Here is a 7,747-nt window from a genome sequence, read left to right on the forward strand (position 1 = left end):
ATTGAAAAAAGACGTAAGATTAATTTAGAGAGAAGAATTAGTTTGTTGACAGAACAAAACATGATAAATTAAATTATTTTAAACGGAAATAAACAGACTAAATTATGAATGTTGAAAAATTTCAATGACTTATTTATAATTTATATCTATATATCTATATTAAAGCTAAAGTAAAAAGTGGTGGCCTTCTCTTTATTTAGTATTCTTATTTATTTTTTTAAGAATTTTGAATTTTTCTTTATTTTTATGCAATTTGATTGGACCAATTAATATATTTTTCAAATTTAAAAATTAATATTTTTACATAATTATTAATTATGATATTGAAAATATAACTATATTAATTATATTCATTGTATATTACTATTTTTTTATTTTGTGATTTTTAATATTTAAAATTTTAATTATGGCATAAAATTAAATAGTGACATGAATTTTGTTTTTTTAATAACTTGAATAGTACAAGATTGTGCAACTATACTCGCATTTTTCTTTCAAAATTAATTCAATTGCTTTGCATATATTCTCATTCACGTAAATAACTATTTCATTTTTCATTTTTTTTCCGAAAATTTTGAATTTTTTATGAGAAAATCTTACATATTTATAAAAGCCTTTCCTTATAGGCAATTTTACAGAATTTTCAATTTTTTATGATTTTTTTTATTTTTTTACCTTTTAAATATTTTTCCATCTACTAAGATAAGGCCAAGGAAATAATATTAAATATTAAATTAGATACTTTTAGAATTATTTTTAAAAAAATGATTCAATGAATTTTTAAATAATTAATAAATAAATTATCAATTAAAAGACGCTAATAATGAATGAATTATCTCTATACTATTATTTTTTTTAGCATAAAAAATGTACATAATTTATACTTAATAAAAATACCTATATTTTCTACTTAGCGAAAATATTTATGTTTTATTTCTAATTCTACATTATATTCAGTTTTAACAATATGTATTTATTAAATATGAGATAAATAAAATTAAAATTGTGCTCTTGCAAACCACCCATTTACAATTAGTTTCTTATTAATAAATCTGTTAAAAAATTCATACAATTTTTATAATAATCCGCGCATGGCGAAGGAATATGAGTAGTTTACTAATAATTTAAACTCATAACAATTAATTTAAATTTATATGTGTGTGTCTCTTGAGCTACCATATAGAATTATGAAGTTGTGCCAAATGACAATCTATTTATAAAATAAATTTTATTTAATTTCATTAAAATTTTTTTATTTCTTTATTAATTTATTATTCAATTACTTGAAGTTATTAATTCCCTAATTATGTATATATAAGTTATAAATTATTTAATAATTATACTCTTAATTCTATAATAATATGCCATTATTTTTAAGTAAATTAAAATATATTAACATATATTTATTAGATATATGTATTATTTTATATCATTAATACATATAATTTTTTTTTCTTTTCCACTACCTTTATGTCTTTAGATTATTAATATTATTTTAAAATATTAATAACATTACTAGATATGAGTATATTTGAATATATTATATATCTTTAATATATTAAGAGGATATAAAAAATTATGATATTTTAAAATGATGAAAATGATCATATGATTTAAGCAACCTCAAATTATTCAATATATTTCATTAAAATTTCCATTATATTACTATATTTTTATTATGAAATTTTCTTTAAAAAATTTAAGGGATAAAAAATTTTTGTTTGTATAAAAAGTAATAAAAAATAAAATATGGAGTAATTCACAATAAATTTAAAATATTATTTTATTTTTGTTAGAATTATGACTCAAAATCCTAGTAAGATTTGGATAGACCTTTTTCTAATTTGAGTAAGAGAAATATTCCTCAATAGGATAGAGGAATATTTCCTATATAAAGTAGAACTCTTATTTTAGTGCTATTCCTAAATTGATTAGAACTCCTAATCAGATTAGGATTGAAGGAATTAACACTATAAATAGGAGAATGGTGAAAAAGGTTATTTGGCTTTCAACTCATGGAGTAAGGTTGTCGCCCATTGTAGAGAGGGTTTTTGCCAATTGTTGCGGATTTGGCTCTACCCATTGATGAGGGGCTTTTGCCCATTGCAGTGGAGAGAGGCTTCGGCCTAAGATGGAGAAAGGATATAGAATTCAAGAGGAAGGGATTCTTGTTCATTGGTGAGAGAGCTCTTGCCCATATAGTTGAAGACACCCTTCGAGGTGTAGTATTGTAATAGTAAATATATTGGGTTATGTCTAGAGGAGATTAAGAGGGACTAACTAATATATTTACTATGAGCAGTTTGATGTAATGTGAGTTCTCTTGGATGTAATTGGGTTAATGGGTAGTATAGTTTTGGAGCTTGTAATGATGATTTATTATCGTTGATAGTGGAACATGGCATGCTCGTGAATGTAGCCCTCTGTTGAGAGGGTGAACCACGTAAATATTGCTATTTTGTGTATTTACTTTATTTCTTTGCAGTTTACACGCTTCCGCAATGCACAACAAATTGTTATCAGAGCATGGGGATGATCTTAGAGAGTTTGGTTGAAGGTGGAGCTATTATGATATGTGGAAAGTTGTACATGCAACAATGGTAATGCAAGTTCAAGGTGATGGAGAGATAACATTTAGGTGGAGCTCTTGATCCAAAATCAAGATGGTTGATGACATGAAGATTTTTTGAAGAAAGAAACAAGTTACACCCAAGATGAAGATTGAAGAATGGATATTTGAAGGGTTCAAGCTCAAGCATGGAGATTTGATAATTTGATGAAACTCAAGAATTTGAGGCATGCAATGGTTGATGGATTTTAAGTCAAGGTGGAGATTGTTAGAATTATAACTCAAAATCCTAATAGGATTTGGATAGACCTTTTCCTAATTTGAGTGAGAGAAATATTCCTCAATAGGATGAAGGAATATTTCCTATATAAAGTAGAACTCTTATTTTAGTGCTATTCCTAAATTGAGTAGGACTCCTAATCAGATTAGGATTAAAGAAATTAACATTATAAATAGAAGAATAGTGGAAAAGGTTATTTGGCTTTCAACTCATGGAGTAAGGCTGTCGCCCATTGTAGAGAGGGGTTTTTTCAATTGTTGCTAATTTGGCTCTGCCCATTAATGAGGGGCTTTTGCCCATTATAGTGGAGAGAGGCTTTGACCTAAGATGGAGAAAGGATATATAATTCAAGAGAAAGGGATTCTTGTCCGTTGGTGAGAGGGCCCTTGCCCATATAGTTGTGAAGGAGCGAAAGCATGAAAATTATTAGATTAGAATATTGAATTCAAAAATTTTCTTCTAGGGTCTCATGCATCATGCAAGATTCATTATGTACCTAATTGATTTCAATGTCCAATTGCATATTAAAACACTTTTAATATGTATTAGGATCTATATTTGCCATTTAAGATTTTAGAATTAATAAATTAATTCATTAAAACCCTAGATTGATACAAGAATATGTGCACTAATCTTGTGATGCACTGTAGATGTGTTTGGTACTTTTGGGAAGCACCTAGGACCCCAAATGTTGTCACTCTAGTTTTTCCACACCAAGATCACCAATGGCAGCCCCTTGAACAGCTTCTCAAGCCTTGCCAACCAATTAGAAAATAGGGATTTGCCTTTAGAGAGATTGTAGATGTATATAGGACACTAGAAACAATTTCTAGAAATTTTAATTCAAGAGAATATGGGCAATTCTCTTGGAATTGATGAGAGAAGAAGAAGAAGAGAGGAGATGAGCTTTATGGGTAGCGGCACACAATGAGAAAAATCAGAATGTTATGTTTTAGTTTTCATTCTTTCCCTTTTATAATTAGGTCATCACTCAAAACCCTTGCCACATGTCATCTTCTGATTGCACCTTAGTTTAATTGACCTAATCACATAAAGCCAAGTGTCAAAGCTAGATTTAATCTTGACTTTAATCATAATGCATGATTTGAAGACAAATGGCAAGCTTATATGGTGCCATGTGTCACCATCTCATGGTGCCACATGCCACCCTGTGAAATGACCAAATTACCCTTGTGTTGTAATTTTGAGTTCTCAACCCAAAATAATTATTTCTCCTCTTCTAATCAATTTATATCGAATATAAATTAATTAATTAATCTCTATTAATTAATTTCTCATAATTAAATTCATATTTAAACACTTTAGATATAAATTTAACTTATACTATACATCCAATAACCTAGATTTGGTTTCAAGCCGTGCTAGGGACTTTGCAATCTTATTGCAAACCAAACCTATTTAATTAATCAATTAAACTCTTTAATTAATTAATTAAATCACATTTAACTTGGTGATTACTTGTGTATGTGTGTGACTCACTAGGCTCATCACTAATTGACAATGAGATATGATATCAACTCTTAATATCATTAGAACCTTTTTTTACCATAAATGATTTCTCTAAATCATTTTAGGCACTTCATAGACCATGGTTAATACCTAGCATAGCATGCCACGGCCACCCAATCAGTAATAAGAAATATCTTAAATGAACCTATAATCATATGTTACCATGCACTAGAATCTCTCTATTACAAAATCCCAATTCGAGCTAGAATGAGGTTTATGTCAAACCTCATTTGCTATGAATATTATGTTCTCTTTTAATTCCAATTCTTGATTAAAAAGATTTAATCAGAAACTCTTTTCTGATTAAATCTGTCTATCTTGGCCAGGAACTTGAAACATCAAGAACAATTAAATGAACATAGGATTTTATCTCTATTTACTTAGGGTAACTGATAAGTACATAATTTATTAATTTTACTCCCATCACATTTAGTGTTTTTAGTCTATTTTTATGTTTAATTCAGTTGGTTAAAATATATTTATCGTTTAGGCATATTTTTAGATAGTTGTGAAATAGTTGTGTTAAATGGAGAAATTTTCAGCGTTTGACCTTTGCTGAATTTTTCAGGTGTTTCTAAAGTTGTGGGTCTCCAAATTGAGTGCTGTTTAATCCATTGAAAAGCTAAGATAGAGCACTACCAAATATAAAGAGGGATCAAAGCCCAAATCAGTCTCCAAGGTTGACAAAATGAGCTATGGATCTATTGAAAAAGCTCAGACTTGATGTGCCACAACCAGTTTCGGTGTTTATTTTGTATCTGGAGTTTCAGATGTCCAAATGAAGCAATCCCAAGCCCAATTGAACCTTAAGAGCCACCTATACAACTTCTATGAAGGGCTGGATGTGAGATAAGGCCATTTTAATTGTCAAAAATGGCAATGAAGTCATCACTATGGGTTGGACCGTCTGCCTAAATTAGTCCTGGTTTTTGGGCCATAACCTGGGCTGTAGACCTTGGATTTGGGCAAATTAGTACCCTTTGGAAAGCTAAGAAATAGGGCTACAACTTTCCTGAAGAGGGCATAGGTAGATTCGAAACGAAAGTTGCTGAAAATCAGCCTTGATTCTAGAGACGTGAATATAGGCTGAAAATCTGCATTTTGAATTTCAAAACTTTTCCTAGTTTGGTTCCTATCTTTGGGGTTAGGTTTTTTAGTATAAATACGTCTTTGGGCAGCAGTAAAGAGCATCCCAATTCAGACCTTCATTCTCCAGAGAACACCTACGTTCTCTATTCTTTCTTTTTAGATTTCTTCTTTATTTTTCTTTATTTTTTCTGTAAGCCATGAACATGAGTGGCTAAGTTTTGAATTCAGTTTAAGGGATTCTAGTTCTTATGTATGATTTGTGAGACCAGGTTCTTAATTTAATTTATGTTTTTTGGAATATCTATTGTTTTCTGATTTAATTGTTTTTGATCTGTTGAATGATTTGCTAAAAAGGCCTATTAGTTGATTGTTTAATTTAATCAATTGCTAGTTCATCTTCATAATCTGTAATTGTTGTGTAAGATTGAACATGAGTAGCAATTATGTTTTATTGATTATGATCCAAGTTTTTAATAATAACCTAAGGAAACAATAGGGTGGATTAAATGATTTATGCTTCATAAATTATTGTTCAGCTTAACTACTTCCTTTTCTTAAAGTAGTTATTAATTTGATGAGGATTGCTTAATACCAACTCAGTTAATAATTGGAGTCAATAAGAGTGCTGGGCTCGAATTGATGAGTATAGGGAAGTTAGGAGTTTACCTCGCTGTTTGGTAAATCTACGTTAAGTATTCAATAAGATATAATTGTATTTCTTTTATCTATGATCAAATCAATGCATTGGAATGCAAATTACCTTGGACTGAAGTTTGTTTAATTGGAGAATCTCTTATTTTAAATCTTAATTTTAGATTTTTTATTTCTTCTTTGGATTGTGAATTAACACCCCCCCCCCAACCTTTGATTCTTTTCCATTACACAAGTGCACGAAATTTAATAATTCAGTCTCTAGGGTTCGACCTGGATTCACCACTTACTGCAGAAAATATTTCATACTTGGTGATTTCAGTTAATTGAATTTCTGGTGGATTTGACAGCCATCAAGAATTTTAGCGCCATTGCCGAGGAATGAAATTTATTGAATTTCGTGTTTTCTGTGTTAGAATATTCTGTTATTAATTTTGTTTATGAGTTGTTATTTTTTTCAGGTTTAAAATATTATGGTGTTACTCTTTAGTGTTACTGTTCATTAAGAATTTTGGTTGAATTTGGAGGGTGGCCCATACCTATTTTGAAGGAAACAACGCTCTGATCAAGACCAATCAATCCATAGGATTTCTTAGCCTCACCCTCTTGAGGCCAAATTCGATTGTTTTATAGGGTTTTGAAGTATTTTTCTATTTTTACTTTGATTTCTTTTTGTTTATGATAAGAATTTCTCAATCTGGTGAGTTGATCTGTGATCCAGAAGTAGAAAAAATAGCTAAACGTTTGAGAAAATTGGCTAAGTAAGCTAGGCAGATTCCGAGTACATCTGAAGGAGTCCAATCTCCAAAGGAGCTAAGTTCGGGTTCGGATTCGGATTCGGAATCAGAATCAAATTTCAAAAATGAAACCATGGCTACTAGAACCTTAAAAGAGTTGGCTGCTCCTGATCTAAACCAACAGCCTTTGTGTATTCAATACCCTGCTTTAAATGTTGCTTTTGAGTTAAAATCTGGACTAATCTATTTATTGCCTAAGTTTCATGGTCTTGCAGGTGAGAATCCTCATAAGCATTTAAAAGAATTTCATATTGTGTGTTCCAACATGAAACCTCAAGGAGTTTCAGAAGATCAGATCAAGCTTCGGGCTTTCCCTTTCTCACTAGAGGGCATAGCTAAGGATTGGTTGTATTACCTTTCTTCTGGATCTGTCAACTCATGGAATGGGATGAAGCAGATATTTCTGGAGAAGTATTTTCCTGCTTCCTGTGCTGCCAATATAAGAAAAGAAATTTGTGGCATCCGGCAGTATAATGGAGAGAGTTTGTATTAGTATTGGGAAAGATTTAAGAAGCTGTGCGCAAGCTGTCCCCATCATCAAATAAGTGAGTAGCTATTAATTCAATATTTCTATGAGGGACTTCTACCAATGGACCACAATATGATAGATGCTACTAGTGGAGGAGCTTTGGTTGACAAGACACTAGAAGAGGCAAGGAGGTTAATTGCTAACATAGCAGCAAATTCTCAGCAGTTTGGAATGAGAATGGATCACACACCTATGAAGGTTAATGAGGTAAGTACATCGAACCTTGAGAAACAGATTTCTGATTTAACTTCTTTAGTGAGGCAGTTCGCTGCAAAGAAAATGCAAATTGTTAAGGTATGTGG

The 7,747-nt window shown here is 30.4% G+C and overlaps 1 non-coding gene across 1 annotated transcript; it reads right to left on the reverse strand.

Moving 5' to 3' along the window:
* Nucleotides 1-7,352: 7,352 nt before the first annotated feature.
* On the reverse strand, nt 7,353-7,459 carry LOC131171584 (small nucleolar RNA R71). Its single transcript, XR_009142244.1, has one exon. It is a non-coding gene; the product is annotated as a small nucleolar RNA R71 (small nucleolar RNA).
* Nucleotides 7,460-7,747: the final 288 nt, after the last annotated feature.

Source organism: Hevea brasiliensis, chromosome 12 (genome assembly GCF_030052815.1).
Source record: "Hevea brasiliensis isolate MT/VB/25A 57/8 chromosome 12, ASM3005281v1, whole genome shotgun sequence".
Lineage (NCBI taxonomy): Eukaryota > Viridiplantae > Streptophyta > Magnoliopsida > Malpighiales > Euphorbiaceae > Hevea > Hevea brasiliensis.